General features: G+C 32.1%; 1 long non-coding RNA gene across 1 annotated transcript; it reads right to left on the bottom strand.

Annotated features, from left to right (window-relative positions):
* Positions 1 to 8,501: 8,501 nt before the first annotated feature.
* Positions 8,502 to 12,786, bottom strand: LOC146899906 (uncharacterized). The gene is made up of 2 exons (XR_015023721.1): positions 12,466 to 12,786; positions 8,502 to 8,930 (listed from the first exon to the last, which is right to left on the bottom strand). It is a non-coding gene; the product is annotated as an uncharacterized LOC146899906 (long non-coding RNA).
* Between the last annotated feature and the right edge of the window lie 3,342 nt (positions 12,787 to 16,128).

Here is a 16,128-nt window from a genome sequence, read left to right as displayed (position 1 = left end):
AACGGTGGAATGAATCGTTATATTGAAATGAGAACAACCACACAAGTGAGTTTGAACATCACATCTTCTTCATCAAACCTTAAGGATTAAAAACCTTAAGTGAGTCATCTTCTAACATATATGATCAATGCTCAACATATATTGACTTTTTAATTCAATTTGAGACTTCAATTGTCAAGTGTGAGTTAGTCTCACATTAAATGAAAGACTAGGTGTTGAATAAGTGAGATGACTCATATATCTAATGTTTTAATGTTTTAGGTGAAGATGTGATGTCAGACCTAATTGTATGGTTGCTCCTTGCCTAATGTGTTGATCCACGCCAATGTTGGCTTCCTTGAAAGTCTCAACCATGGTATCAAAACCCTGGTTCAACTCGGTGGGGAAGCGAGAGTGGTTCCTGATGCTGGATCAAGGACGCGGACAGTCTCACTCTCACACTTGAGGGAGAAAATGTTGATATGTAAAGTGTGAGTTATAAGTCTCACGTAGAATTGAAGAGTAGATGTTAAACAATATATAAATGAGAAAACTCATATCCAATGTCTTAAGATTTTTGGTAAGAAGTTGTATCAATTTCACTTGCGTGGTTGATCTTAAGTTATCCAATACATCGATCCACAACAGTGACTTCCCCGAAAATCCCAACAACATAGCAGATGAAATATATAGCATACTACCGTGCATATATGTATACTAGACAGACCATGACATTAGATGGTATGCTTATAACTTTTGGTGTTTCTATATATTTTAACTATTGAAAGAAACGTCCGGGAATGTATTATCCATGTTCTTTTTAAATAAATAATTTCTTAAAAAATAATTCTAAAATATTTCAAAATATTGTTTTTAGTATTTTCAAAAAGATTTTTTTTTTCTTGGACAGCCACTGTTATTTAGTATTTACACCTTGAAAGAGATAGAAATGAAATGATAGAAAGAGAGAGAAGTGATGAATGTGATAAATGAGTGATGAAAAGAGATAGAAAGAATGAGAGATGTTAGATGTGTGTAAATTTTTGGAGGTATGTCTGAAAAACAGCATTCTTTCCGAAATTCATTCTCTCTAATAAGTTTTTATTTTCTGTCACATAACCCTAGTTATAACTAAAAAGAAAAATTCAAGGTTAAATTTCATTTTACCCACATAGGAAATTAAAATTAAAATAAAAAACATTGGTAGAAATAATACAGACCTAAATATGAAGATTTACATTACATTATATTGTTCCAATTTAGATATAAGCAATATACTTCTAAATTATATGCACATATATATTGTATTTATTTTTTATTTTTTTTTGTTGAAAAGGTATATGAATAATGTATCATACAACAACGTCATCAAAAAGGATTTTTGAAGGTAGCTCAGAAATCATGGAATAATAAGTTTTCACTATAACCAAATCTTCCACACACAAAAGGAAAGAAAAGTTCAGATTCTTCAAAGTTCAAACATACAAGCTTTAAGGAAATTTCTAGTGTAAACTTATTCAGCAAAAATCAGACACTTTCGTGCGTAAGAATTTAAGACAAGAAGACGAATCAAAGGACAAAGCAGAAACCATGTAATCAAAGTACACAAATATAATTTAACCTCAATAATTGTTATATATATAAGCTCTAATAATTTCTTACCCTCCCCACAAATTAACACATGATTAGTCTAATAATTAAGAAACAGCTCCAATTAAACAAAAACTCCTCAATTTAAAGCTCATATATATAAATACTAAAAAGTGAAGAAAATTTACACTTCAAAAATATTAAAAAAAGACTTATAAAGGCACTATATATATAAATAATATTAAGATAATAATATAATGAAGCAATTAATTATACAAACTTTATAACATGTGCTGCACTAAATAGGCTTTGTAATAATCAAACGTTGAATATCTTGGTAAGAGCTTGCAATGCATTAAGTTGCAACCTCAACTGCAAGATATGCTCCGCCGTCCGAAGAAAAAGCCGGTCCGCCTTTAACCCGTCGCCTCCCGGAATTATCCGTTGCAATTTCTTCATCTTCCTCCCTACTGCCACATCTCTCCTCCTCCTTCTCCTCAACTTCATCTTTGGCTTTGCCAAATCTTTGCAAGCCATCAAAAAATTTCTTTCAAAAATATAAAATATATAGGTGCCTTCACACCTAATGATATAAAATGAAATTAAATTATGATAAATAGAACAATGTGAATATGATTTTTAGAAGATATTGAGAGAGCAAAGTTGGGAGAGGAAGAAGATATATAGTTGAATGGAGAATGAGAAATGAGAAATGAGAAGGGATATAAATGGATGTTGGAAAAAAGGAAATGGAATTAAAGAGTCGTAGAAATGGGCCATGTGAGCCGAGCCGAGCTGAGAAAAAAGAAGCTGAATTTTGATTTGGTTTTGCACGCATGGTTTTGTAGGACTTAGTTTGGCGTGTTTAGGGGTAGTGGGCCCAGCTAGTTTGGCGTAGGGCGCCCCACACACGTGTCTGACAGCTTCTCAATCTTCATACTTGGCTTGCGCCAGCCATCCCACGTCAAAATTCAATACTAATTTCTTTTTGGCAAATAATCTTGTGATTAAAACTCATCTTTAGATGAATAAGTAGGATGTTTGAAGTTCAAACTTCGTCTCATTCATATAATAAGGTATTATTCTTATCAACTGAGTTATGTTTACAGAAACATTAAATATAACATTTATCATCTAATAAAGTTTTTTAATCTTTAAATATGAATCCATCCCTATGAAATATAAAACTCCAAAGGTTTGGTCGTGTTCCCTAAAAAAAATGAGCTTGTTGCAACAAAGACAATTCTTCAATTTGAAATGTTTCGTGTTCAAGTCTTGCGGTGCATTTAAAGGGGGATAAATGTAAATTTGTAAGTATTTTTTTGAGTTGAAAGTATTCTTTACATTGGATTAGAACACCATCCATCCTTCACGTTAAATTTTTCTTATAAAAAATAAATAAATGATATGCGGTATTTTTCTTTCAATTATATTTTTTATTTAAACTCGAAATCAAAATTGGGCTTTTACAAATCATTTGTTCTTGGAGGAAATTTATTAACTATTTTAGTTCGATCATTTGATTAAGTATTTTTTTTGTCCTATTGTCAAATTCATTTTTAATTCTTATATCCACTTTAAATTCCTGTAAAATGCAAAACTACATGTTTTAGTCCTTAAACAAGGACTAAATGTAATTTTTTTTTTGTAATTTTTATTCACTGAGAAGTATGTATAGTGACTAAAAATGAAATTTAATATATTTATAAAAACAAAAACATGTTTAACTCAAAATTATAAGATATATTATTCGATTTTAGATATACTAACAATTACATCTAAATATTTTCAACGGAGCTATATCTAATCCATAAAAAAGTCGGCTCATATTTCATAAGATAATAGCGTGATTTTAACTCCAGTTATCATCGTAAAGATGTCAATATAAGTACCTAATTATAAATATCCCTATATGTGTTCTCCGGTTCTAATCTTGATAAACACTTAAGACACCACTCAACTAAATGTTTTCTAATCAAAATAATTTACTTCTAAGTACAGTGGGATTAAATGTAAAAAAAACCTTGTAAAGTTAATTGCACACATTTATATACATAAATATTTACAAACAAGATGAACATTAATGTTGTTGATATGCATAAATAAAAGTGATATTTGATAAGCCAGCAAATGATTGTATAGCACGTAGTTGATATCAGATAAGTTAACGGACTAAATTTATAATGATTAAAAAACTTAGTTGTTGAACTAATTGATAAATATAAAATAACATAAAAATATGTTTGTAATTAATATTTCTTTTTATTATTTAAAATAATAAAGGTAAGATTGAGATGAAAAAATATTATAAACCAACAAAAAAAAAAACTATAAAGCTCGTGGAAACAAATTGTTATAAAACAATTCATATGAACTTATAAACTATAAATTATCCGTTATAATCTCAAAAATTAATTTTGTCAAACATAACCTACTTGGTTTACTTACTTTTCTTGATATATATATATTTGTGTGTGTGAAGAAGATTGCGAAAAGTACTTATAAAGAAAACACAGGGCCCAACCATTATAATATAAATTACAAAAAACAAAAAAGTAAATTTGATCATTCAACAAATTTTAAGATTTTTAAACAGAAATTATTTTGTGGCTGGTTATGATAATAAAAAATATTTTCTAAGGGATAAAACACCTCTTTAAAAAAATTAAAAAATAATTGAAAACTTTTTTATTTATAAACTAGTTTACATTGACATCAAATGAAATCTTCCATTTTCTATTATCTCAATTTCCTTCATTACTATAGTTTTCGAAATATAAATATAAAAGTGTGACATTAAATGAGTTTGAATCTTTTTTATACATCCTAAAATATTTGAAAACTTTAGAACAAAGACAATAAATGGAGAAAAAAGAATGATGATCATAAGTCATTACAAGTTGGTTTAATTCTTAAAGAATTGACTTATACTTGGCATGGGTGTGGGATCAACTCCTATTGCACTGTAATGACTTCTTTGATAGGAGATCTGTAACTATCTTTGTAAACGTTCTGTGAGTTTGGAGGCATGCTCTGACCCTAATGATGAACCCAAAGACAAAACTAGAAGGGAACCATTAGAGGCCACAAGTCCCTCTATTTTTTTTTTTTTTAAAAAATATTTATACTAGTATACCTATTATATTTTTTGGTCTCAATATAGTGGGCCTAAAACACTTAAGTTTATATGCTTAATTACACTAATCCTTAACTCAAATCCTTAAAAATGAAAAAGAAAGTGAGGTTTGTCTGCAATTTGCAAAAGAACTTTAATCCTTAACTAGAATATATCAATTTAGAGTTCCTCTTTACAATTTTTCTTAGAAATTTTGTCTCGTTGCCCGTAGTTTTGCTGGTGCATTCTTAACAACTATCAATGACTCACTACTCATGATTTCATCTTGAATTCATCCTCTTACATTTGCATTTTCTTTGTTAAATATTTTCTTTCTCTGTTATTCAAAAATCTTTCTTTGCTAGCCATTCTCTTCCAAGCCTCAAGATACTCATATTTTTTATATCCTTTAAATTGCTTATGCTTTTAAATATATTTTAACTTTGAATATACTCCATCCGTTTCAAAATGAGTGTCGTTTTAGGTGTTTACACACATATTAAGAAATACAATGATTAAGAGAAAGAAAAGGGTTATTTTACCAAATTATCCTTATTAACTATTGGTTAGTTTTAAAAGTAATATTTTGTAAGTAGTGTGCAGAGTATTAATTGGAGGGTACAATTGAAAAAAAAAAGTTATTATTGCATTGGAAATTGAAAGCGACACTCATTTTAAAACGGAAGGAGTATTAAAAAAAAGCTAAATCTCCACAACAAAGTGAACCGAAATTTGATTATGTGTACTATCAACATTTATTGTTTGACATTTCAAGGATTGTTTACTTGGGAATCTGCTCTATCCTTCATTTCTAGTTTTTTGGTTCATAACAAGTTAGGAATGCCTAACTATAGGTTTGTTTCCTTTTGAGGGTTTGGCTATATCCCCCCTCCTTTGTACTCTCTCCGGTCACATTTATAAACAAAAAATGACTTTTTAGGTACATTGAATAATTAATGTATCCGGTCACATTAATGTGTTAGATACATTAATTATTGGATGTATCTAAAAAGTTGTTTTTTCTTATAAATGTGACCAGATGGAGTATATTTTTTTGTTAATGATATACTTGGTTGCAGTGTTTTGCTGTAACCTTTTTGCAAAAAAAAAAAAAAAAAAACATTTATTGTTTGACACATTTTGAACAAAATTATACGAGGGAAATATGACAGAGTATATTTTCCTAAAAATAAAATTATTCAGTCCTGTCACGGGGATCTGAACGGTTACATCACACACCATCGTTATTCATAGTCCAAGTCATCAAATCGTGCGGTTCATGATTTTTTATGTTTGGACCCACGCGTAAAATCTGGTTCCCCACGTGTGGAATCACATGTTATTGTTGCTTAGTTCTGGTATACTCCATCCTGTCCAGATATATGACCTTTGCTAGATACACCCACCATCATATTCTTTCATTCAAATTCTAAATATATTATTAAGAAAAAGAAACATAAGATGAATTAAGTAAGATCCTAGATTCATAGATGAACTAATCAAAATCTTGAGACCATGCTTCACTCAATCAAATCTCTAAAGCCTCCATCATTGCATGCGCACACATTATTTTATACTTATAAATATGATGTAATATGTAACAATTATTTCTTTATTCTAAGTCAAAATTAAATACTTCTTTGTTCCTTTTAAGGGTAACACTTAGGTGACATAGAATTGGTGACATTAGTGAGATTGACTAACTACAATATCACAAATGGTTTTTTTCTCTCTTTTCAAGTGACTAAATATGTTCTTAGTCCTTACAAAATTACAAATTTTTAAGTTTATTCCCTACAAAAAATGTATTTATTTTTAGTCTCTATTTGCATTTTATAAGGACTATTTTGGAGGACTAGAATTATCCATTTTTTGTAAAATGTTTTCAAAATAGGGACTATTATTACAAGCTACGTTATTTTGGAAGACTAAAATTACCATTAAAATTTTACATGGACTAAACTTAAAAACTTATGATTTTGTAGGGACTAAAAACATAGTTAACCATTCATTTAATCAAGGGTCAAATATGTTTTTGGTCCCTATAAATATGTCAATTTTTCATTTTAGTCCCTCTAAAAAAAATTCTTCAACTTTTAATCCTCCAAATTTTTTCATCTCCACTTTTGGTCCCCCCTTTAAAGTAAACTCATATGTAGAATTCATATATTTCAATAAAATGTGTAGAAAAATTTATAATATTATAAGAATCTCTCAAAAAAATATTAGAATTTTTTAACAAAACAAGAATTAAATATGAATTTTTATATTTTTGGAGATTAAAAATTCATATTTAATTTATGTTTTGTAAAAAAATTCTTACTTTTTTAAAGCGATTTTTACAATATTCTACACAATTTCATTAAAAAAAATACAAAAATTAACTTAAAATATATTAAACCCTTTAATCAATTATGTGAGTCGATGATGACCAATTTAGGCAAGTGTATTAAATCATTACCAACTAATAAAGTGATAAGTATAGTATTGTATCCGCATGGATTGTCATTTCAACTAAGCAATTCACGTTACTTATTTAAAGCAGAAAATAAAATAAATAATACTATAAAATAAAGTAAATGGGGGGAGTTTGTACAATTTGATATGTTTGCTCAGAGCGAGAGTTTAGGAGTAACTTGTTTTTTATTGCAGAATGATATCACTGGTTAGGATTCTTCGAATCTCCTCTATTTATTTGTTGGAATTAAATAACAGTGAGTCTATTCAAGGATTGGTTAAATGGTACTCGTTTAAGTGATGAGTTTGTGAGGTTTTATCCCCTCCGACTGCTGAGTTGCACCAGATTCACACATGAGTTAAGGCCATATACGGTTGCAGGGTCATCAATCCTAGAGTGGTTCTGTATGCATTCCTAGCTTGTAGTGTGGGGTCTTACTCTCTCAAGAGTAATTGAAGCATATACTTAAATTAGAGTTCCTAAATTTATCCTAAAGGTTCTCTCATCTATGAATCTTAGAAGTACATCATCATATTATCTTCTCTTGGTAGTTCTACATACGGGCAGTCCTATCCCAACTACCTTACCAAGAACGAAGGAGTAAAATTACTATGCAACGTTCACATTAGGATTTCGGCCTTATTCTAAGTTCATTCACCTTTTTCTTAGATATAACAATTTTCCTATTTCGAGTGTGTTATCCACTGTTATCTTAGATACTTCCTAATTCGAGTAAGTATTCACTGCTATCTTAGGTATGTCACCTCCCTAATTCGAATGATTATTTACCATTATCTCAGGTATGTCCTAATTCGGGTGAAAGTACTAAAACCTTTGAATGATAAAATTAAATAGGACACATAAAATAACTAGATAAAAAAGACTTAAATTAAATAGATCCAACAGATAAAATAGATGTTCATCTTAGAACCCTACCCAAATAAGGTTTATTTACTTGTGGTAACTAAAGTCAAATTATAAAAGAAATAAGAAAATTGCTGTTCACACATTAGAGAAGGCTGGGACACACATGTAAAATACGCTTTTGCCCCCTCGGCAGTTAACTGCCGAGGAATTTGAAATCCGGCTGCAGTTAACTGCCGAGGAATTCCTCGGTAGTTAACTGCCGAGGAAAGCATTTATGCAGACAGCAGGTTCTGCATTAATGCTAAGCATTTCCAAGCCATTTTTCGGCCAGTTTTTACCTGTAATTTTACCAGAGCATTTCCATATGCAATTCAAATTATACAACAATGAAACTCGGTCATAAACAAGAAAAATACAATATCTTTTACATATGTCCATAATTAAATCAAACCGACATTTGGTTCAAACCACACAAAAGTTTGAAATTCATCAAAACGGAACATAGTGTCCATAATCAAACAACACATTACAACTCATTACACATCATTAAATTAAATCCCTACTTACATTCATTACAATTGCATATGGAACGAACATATATATATAATACATTATTTTCCACCATATTCCTAAACATAAATCCGACGTCGCTATCGTCTTTAATAAGCCAAGGCATATAGCTTGCCGTTTTCCATGTGAATTCATCTCTATCTTCTCCTAGGTCTATCATTGGCATTAGAGCAGACAAGTGACGTGTATATTGATTTTCACCAAGATGCTCAAAATAAGTGTTAAGTTGTGTCTTCAAATCATCAATAGAGTCCGTCGGTGTTATCATAACCTTAACCGTCTTTTTAAACGCGCAATACCTAACACGCCCTTCAATTCTTGCAACCTCTGACATGTTTCACTTGACAAAAGCTTTAACAAAATAATCATAGATTAGAACAAAATTAAATGGAATGTAATAACGAATAAATCAAATGCGCAAACATTAATAAGCTATAAATAAGTATTGCACTAGTTTCAAGTCAATAAAAGTCATGTTATCATATATATCAATATAAATTACATAATGTTACTTATATATTGGCCACAAAAAATTGGCATTACAATTTTGACCCCAAAATATACGTCGGTGTAATTTCTACCAAAAAAAAGGACTAACACCGACAAAAAAATCCCTTGTTAATTGCCAAGTGATTGGAGAAGATCAAGTGACATAAAATCTTCCTCATCTTCCGCAATAACTTCAAATTGTTGCTTTGGTTTTTCGGGAGTGTCCAACAAAATAGGCGCCGCTTTGTTTGATTCCTTTTGTGGTTTTGGCGGTTTGTTTCCACTTTCAATAGCCATGAGCTTTCGGAACAACTCATGTTGATCCAAATACTCATCTTCCCAAGTCACCGCATCTTGTTTCTTGTGATTGTGCCACTCCGTAGATGATGGAGGTAGTGGACAACCATTCCTCAAGTAAATAAGCACAAAGTGATTAGGAATTACCCCAAGGCACATGATGGGAGTTTTTTGCTTGCCCGGCGGTGGTGGCCCTCTTAGTGGGAAAAAAGATTCTGAGTTACCAACTTCAAGATTTGTCAACACAACCACACACCTTTTGTAATAATTGGCAACAATGTGCCCCATGTCCGGAAAAGTCAACCACTTATCAACAAGATGTGCACAACTTTTTGTATTTGCGGGAGGATGTAAGCCATTTAAAATGTAGTTATAACGATCCTCACCCGCAAATACTTCAACATAATCATCTCTATGATCTTTCAATTCTTGAATAAGATGTGTACGAATCATGAGATGATTTTGTTCGGTTAAGCCCATGAACTCGGCTATAGCCCGGAATCCACAATGTCCATCGCCAATAACATCCACCACTTTTTCAATAAATGGAAGCATGAAGTGTGGCATATAATCAATAGGCCTCATAACCGGGATAGCCTTAGGCTTTGGATACCGAGAAGGTGGTGGAAGTGGGGAAATTGGTGCTTTACCAAGACGAGCACCTTTTTTCCTTTTATATGATGATGTTGTTGGTGATGGTGACGGTTGACTATCCGGATTTTGGGAATCAACAACCTCCCAAGAAGAAGGGATCCGGCTAGTGGATGTAATTCTTCCTTTAGACCTCGCAATGTCCACTTTTTTCTTGGCTCCCTTGGTTGTTGCCTTTTGTGGTGGTGGAGACATCATGGTGGTTTCAGGAAATGCCAATTGCCGCAAAGCCTCCTTGACTTCAAGCTTCATTTGGAAAGGGAGTTTCTTGAGACGTTCTACAATACCCTTCAACTCATCATCCACCGAAAAACCAAGTTCATTACTTTCTTCTCCCATGCGTAACCTTTGCCAATGGTGGTGTATCTCATCCAATAAAATTGGCTTTTCTTCAAGGAGTTTAGTTGCAATTTCGCATGCACATGGTAAGCCATAAGATGTCCTTTGAACACAACCACAAATTTCCTTGTTCATGCACAACGTTTCCCTACAACGTGACTCTTCCATAGCAATGTTGTCCAAAGCATATCTAGACACATGACCACCTAAGCCGGAGTACAAAGTGACATCTTTGAATCTATGTTCCAACACGGTAATGCTTTGACCAAAGGCTGTTTGTATCGCAGTGTGTTGAAGCAACAACATGTTATGTATTTTCTCCCAACAAGTACCCAAATCACCCACACTATTGTCTAAATATTTCTTCACCAAAGCATGAGCCGATTCTACCCTATTGGTGGATCTACAACCAAGATGCAACACACGGTCTGTCCATACCCTCACTATTTTCTCCTTCACTTCATTCAAGGTGGTCATGGCATAGGCTAGGAAAGGTGGGAAATCACTACAAGCATCTTGGAACTCCACTAATGCATTTGCATATAACTCTTGAGTGGACGATTCAACCATATCTTTCCATGCCCTCATGATCTTCTTGACAACATCGCGATTACTCACCTCTTTCCCATCCTTTTTTCCCATAGGATATTTACAATCTAAGACGCACCTTTGTTTAACATTTGCTTGCACATGAAAGTAACAATTCATACCATAACTTTTCGGGAAAACAATTCCAACCGCTTTCATCAAAGACCCATCTCTGTCGGTAACAATCACCTTAGGCATATTCATCTTTGAAGTAAGAAGTTTACGCAACATTTTTAAAACCCAAACAAAGTTTTCCTCTTTCTCATGCATCAAGAATCCAAACCCAACCGAATATGTCAAATCGGTCGAAGTTACCCCAACTACCTCAAACATTGGCATCTTATACAAGTTGGTTTTGTAGGTGGAGTCCATAACCAAAACCGTTGGAAAATTGTTAAACAACTTAACGGATGTTGGATGAGCCCAAAAGATATCTTCGATTGTATTACTTTCACCATGTGTTCTTGAGTAATAAGTATAGTTGTGCTCCTCCAACTTCGAGATTAGATATTGCAACGGCTTCTTGTCACCTCTATTTGCCTTCCATATTTTTTGACGTTCATTGTACACTTGCTTCACATTTGTCATGCAATGTGGTCTTTTGTTCTTCAAGTGTATCAAAATATTTCTTGGAAGCACCTTGCTCTTGGTCAAGTCATGTACAATCTTCTTGTCATCCTCCTTTAATCTACCGGCAAGAATGTGTCCTTCTAAAGCCGGCTCCATCGCATGGTTGTGAACTCCATTAAGAATGTTCAATCCCCATTCCTTTGTTTGCGTACTTTGATATCCACTAATCATGAACAAGCACCCGCATTTTCTTGAGCCCGTTGTCGCATGCTTCGGTTTTTTTTTAGGCACTTTGTGAGCTCCACTCCTTTCACACACTAGGCGCAATATTTGATGGACCAAGCTTGATCTTTGTGTAACAATTGTAAATCCCGCCTTGTTTGCTTGACAACGTACCCACCCAAGCAATTCTTCTCTATCTTGAAACTTAATGTCGTCAGAAAAAACCTAGCCGTGTCCACTTCGTGGGCTTGAAGTGGGACGACACCGGGGCTAACATATTTAGAAGCTTGTTCAATGTTTGGTTTGACTTCAACCTTAGGCGGCTTGACATCTCCGGAAATTTGGACAAAATTACGTTTTGTCTCTTCCGAAACATCTTCCGCGTTCTCGGTCATTACTATAATTAAACAACACATAAATATGAATTAACAACTAACTAATGCATAAACATCAATGCCATAATGAACTAAAACAAAAAAAACAAAAAAAAACAAAGAAAAATTTTTTTTTGAAAAAATGGCAGTAGCTGCCATTTTTTCGTCCTTCAAAATTTTCGTAAGTGTTCCTCGGTACTTAACTACCGAGGTTTCCCTCGGCACTAAGCTACCGAGGATTTCCTCGGCAGTAAGCTGCCGAGATTCCCCATGCCAGTCTTACGTGACTGACGTTGTAAACCAACATATGATAGTGTAACATATAACAAAAATAAACCGAATAAAATGCACAATACCTTTTTTTTTACGTCAAAAGTATGTTGAATGATCCTAGGCTTGATGTTTGAATCATTTGGGGGAAGATTTGATAGAAAAAAATTATTGGATTTGGGGGAATGGATGGGTTTGATATGGAAGTTGATGAAAATAGTGTGTAGGGGAGCAGGTTTCCTGTTTCATCTGATGAAACAGCTTTTTTCGGCAGTTAACTACCGAGGAAATCCTCGGCAGTTAACTGCAGCCGGATTTCAAATTCCTCGGCAGTTAACTGCCGAGGGGGTAAAAGGGTATTTTACATGTGTGTCCCAGCCATATGGAATGTGTCAACAGCAATTTTCAAGAAATAAAACATACCCTATAGACTAGAGTGAGGATAAAACCTAGGATACAACTCATGTGAATGAATAATTGTGAATGAAAGGAGTTGTATTTATAGGCTTTTTTATTCATTGAATTTGGGCTGAAAAACGTTTTTTTTCCACCAAAAAGTAGCAAAAAGCAGTTATTCCCCGAAATAGTACACTTGGGCACACCAATTACACTTGGGGGCACATATGTGCATTTTTGCGCATTCGAGGACGCCTGGTTCACACCAGTGAGTGTATTTTTGTGCACTCGGGGCTTCCGCGCATAATCACTCGTTTCTTTGTCTTTTTGGGTGTTTTCTTCCATATAATTTGTCTTGGGGCTTGAAACATAATTTTTCCTTCTTGTAATGTCTTCAGAGGCCTCTTAAATCTTCATTCATTGTCTTCCCAAATTCTCATAAGATGTTTTGCTTTGCCGATTTGCTTGATTTTGATTTGAATTACATCAAAAACACTATAGAACTGTTTGGTTTCGGAAAAAATAGAATTACATGACTCAAAATGAAAACATTATAAAATATCCCGAAAACCATAGGCAATTGTTTTAAAAGTCTTCTAATTTAAATCAAAACTAAATAAAAATAATTGAAAAATATGCTAAAAATAATGTAAAATGACATTAGTTACTATTTGTCCGTCTTGCATAATAAAGGTTAAGGTCTCTTTACACGGCTCACTATTATGTTTTTCATACATCTTTATAGAATGACTGTTTGATTGAATGTTTATATCATATTAATCAAATTTTATATAAATTTAAAATCATTTGATATACTCCATAGTGTGAATGCATCACGATTTAGGTCATTGAATAAAAATGTTTAATTAATACGTTAATTTTGACACACACACACACACATATATGTATATGAGTCAGGATCCGTTGACACCAGATGTAAGTCATAAGACTTACACCAAATTTCATCCATTGATTTGATTTAATCTAGAGGTTAATAATTCTTCACTTAAAAGTGCACGCTGGACCCCTTCTCTCTTGTCAATATTCTGCTCTAACCAACACAACCCTTATCCAACAATCTGTAAACTGATAATCTCGTTGAAAAGATAGGCCAATATAAAATATTGATGATTCTCTAAATTTGGAATGAAACACAGGATGTTTTTTACGATTCTCCCAAAAGAAATTCGATTCTCTAATAGACCGTGGCTTTAAATACAAAATTGAAATTTTCAATTAAGAACGATGCAGTCATCCTCATAGATAGCAAATTGAATAGAATGTAGAAGAAGGGTATAAAATGAGAAATTTAAAATTAAGAAATTTTAATTAATTTAGATTCGTAAAATTGAATCAGTATTATGGTTTCACATCAATTAAAAAATAAACAAATTATGAAATAGGGGAGTTTATCGAAAACTACGAACAGTTGCTATGAATAAATAAACATGGTTATGAATTTTAATGGCAGAATGGAAACCATTTTTTTTTTTTGAATATCTAATAATTAATACTAATAGTTAATAGGAAATCAAGGAGTATCTCAAATAGTGTTAATCTTCTAGGGTGTGTTTGTTTCAAGGATTAAATTTATAATTCTGGGAATAACTTGTCCTGGAACATTATTCCTAGGAATCTTAATCCTATTAAAGTGTTTGTTAATTATTTTAGTTTCCCAGGAATGTTTTAAAATATATTTAATTTATAATTTAAAATAAAAAATAAAAGAGTTAAAATGGTGTGATAGTGGGAAGTTATGGGTGGTTACCTCTTATTCCCATGGGAATAAAAGATCCCCCTACTTTAACATGGGAATAACAAATGGAAAAGTCATGTGTAAATTTTATTCCTCGGAATAAAATATACCTAGGCATAATTTATGATAACTTGAAACAAACATGGGAACCAATGATTCCCAATGTCACATTCCTAGGAATAAATTTGCAATCCATGAAACAAACACCCCCATCTTTTTTGAAGGAAATCTCCTATTAGTATCTTAATGTGCATCCTTTTTATTTATTATTGACATAATATGAGTCGTTAGATCAAATCATTATAACGGTTGAGATTTGGTGTAAGTATAAAGACTTACACCCGATGTCAATGGATCCTAACTCTCTCTCTCTCTCTGATCTATATATATATATATATATATATATATATATATATATATATATATATATATATATATATATATATATATATATATATATATGGGTCATGTTAACCAGTACCCCGGACACTGGTTAAGGAAGCCAAAAGAAGAAATTGCAAGTTAAAAAAGACATTTTTCAAAAAAAAAAAAAAAACCATGAAAGGACAAAAAGAAGAAAATAATCTTGAAAACATGAAAATATATGTGAACCAAAAAACTAAGTGACCGTGCTATGATTTTTACAAGTTTATCACTAATGATTCTTGGAGCATAATCGTTACACACCTTTTGGTGAGAAGAAATGGCTGAAGGAGTGAAGAAATCACAAGAATCAACCACGACCTCGCTCACGATGCGTGTTATGAATTGTGCATCGTGAGATTTCAAAGGAATTAATTAGCCATGTTTTGTCTCAGCCTAACTCGCTTCAGGGACTACAAACTTCATGTCGTGGGTTATAAAGGAAATACAAAGTGATCGCTCTCGGATGAACTCGCATCATGAATTGAACACACGCATCGTTGGCCAACTGTTCCCAAAATTTAGGAATACACTTGCCTATATAAGGCATGCACTCCTTTGAATACAATTGATTACTTATTAATGGAAGACAATTTGGTAATATTAACACACAAAATAGACACGTTAATTGCACTAACAACTTTTTTTAAGAAATGTGAAAAAACAAAGGAGGTATATATAAGAACGGAGGGAGTATATAATTAATTAGATGATTATCAATATTTTAATTGTTGACTGTTTTTTTTTTACCAAAATTGTTGACTGTTTGACTAAGGGATTTGTGGTATATACTTATATTTCATCTACACACTTTAGGAGATAAACCTTTTTTTATGAACATTGTTATCACCAAAACAAATCATGTGCTATTATACTTCAAACTAACTTGAATCTTACAAACAATTTTAAAATATTATTAAATTTAAAGATGAATTGATGTACAAAATATAAATATTCTAAAAATATTTAGACTTCAAATTAACTTGTATCTTACCAACTTGAATATTTTTAATGTATAGAATACAAATATTCTAAAATATTATTAAATTTAAAATGAATTATATATTAAAATTTTAAAATAGATATTATTATAAATAAAAATAAATTTATCATAGAATTTAAAATGAAGGAAGTAATGGATGATGAACAAATCGTCATTTTGGTCCCTGAAACT

The sequence above is a fragment of the Medicago sativa genome, chromosome 8, assembly GCF_051527215.1.
Source record: "Medicago sativa cultivar Bolivia chromosome 8, Bolivia_mono, whole genome shotgun sequence".
Lineage (NCBI taxonomy): Eukaryota > Viridiplantae > Streptophyta > Magnoliopsida > Fabales > Fabaceae > Medicago > Medicago sativa.
The sequence above is the reverse complement of the archived record's forward strand: the minus strand, read 5'-3'. Positions and strand labels throughout refer to the sequence as shown.